This window comes from Octopus sinensis, linkage group LG4, assembly GCF_006345805.1.
Source record: "Octopus sinensis linkage group LG4, ASM634580v1, whole genome shotgun sequence".
NCBI classification, from domain to species: Eukaryota; Metazoa; Mollusca; class Cephalopoda; order Octopoda; family Octopodidae; genus Octopus; species Octopus sinensis.
Genome location: NC_043000.1, coordinates 112,375,701 through 112,376,743, shown reverse-complemented (window position 1 = coordinate 112,376,743; position 1,043 = coordinate 112,375,701). Strand labels below are relative to the sequence as shown.

The following is a 1,043-nucleotide window of genomic DNA, read 5'->3' as shown; positions in this document are numbered from 1 at the left end:
AGGTAGTGGTACCAATTAATTGCTTAAATAATTATTTTCAACAGAAAGAAAGAGAAAAAAATCACCCTTGCTTCTTTCTTAATTAATATTAAATTATTATTATCCGCTGTCTCGTTTTTTTTTTTTTTGTTGATGTTGTTTCTTTTTTGGTTTTGTTTTTTTTTTCTTCTGAATTTTTCTTTGACTATTTACTACGACTGTCCCTTCTTTTCTTCCTGCAAGGAATTCTTCCTTCCTTCACACACATATATAGAATCTATATATCTATATAACAGACATGATAATTATATAGATATATAGGCGGCTATATATATATATATATATATATATATATAACTCGTTTAGTAGTGAAGTGGAATTCTTGCCAGAGGTTGAAAATTGTTTAGCCGACGGCAGACTCTAGCGGAAGAATGAAGTGAGACAGTCGACATCACTGATTCTTTAGAAGACAAGCAACGGTTCCAGGCTTAGAATTCTGGTTTGTGGGATCTTTTTTCCTTGTTGTATGATACATAAATGGTTCTGAGGCAGGACACTAGGCTTTATACATCCATTTTAAACAGACAGAGATAGATATATGTATATACATACATACATACAGCTAAGGGTACGTATGTATGTATATAGATGGATGGTTGTATAAAGATGACTGACTGCCTGTTGAAGTTGAACTACTGACGGAGGAAGGGAGGAAAAGAAAAAGACAGAGAAATATACAGAAAAGAACTGGAGGAGGAGGAGACAGGGGAGATCACTGGGTGCTATTAGAGCAAACAGTGCTAAAAGGAAGAGGCCGAAAAGAAAGAATGGTTATGAGGGAAAGTGAGAGGAAGGCAGGAGAGATATAGTAATATTATAGAGAGGGTAAGATAGGGAGGACTAGTTTACGAGGAAGGGTGAGAGGAGGGAAGTAGAGATGTAGTAATAGTATAAAGGGGGAGAAGAAAGTAGATCATTGAAGATAGAGAGAGGCATAAGGGGAAGAGTAAAGTTTTTAAAAATTCCAATTCCTTGAGAGAAAACTATAAAGAAAATGGTTAATG

The 1,043-nt window shown here is 34.9% G+C and overlaps 1 protein-coding gene across 11 annotated transcripts in view; it reads right to left on the bottom strand.

Moving 5' to 3' along the window:
* LOC115211107 (calmodulin-regulated spectrin-associated protein 2) overlaps positions 1 to 776 on the bottom strand; it is a 179,297-nt gene extending 178,521 nt beyond the window's left edge. For 4 of the 11 annotated variants that reach the window (XM_036502351.1, XM_036502352.1, XM_036502359.1 and 1 more), the window contains exon 1: positions 1 to 775. This exon is cut by the window's left edge and continues 275 nt beyond it. The gene's annotated coding sequence lies outside the window, so the exon portion shown is untranslated. The other 7 variants (XM_036502355.1, XM_036502354.1, XM_036502360.1 and 4 more) reach the window with 4 other exon arrangements.
* Positions 777 to 1,043: the final 267 nt, after the last annotated feature.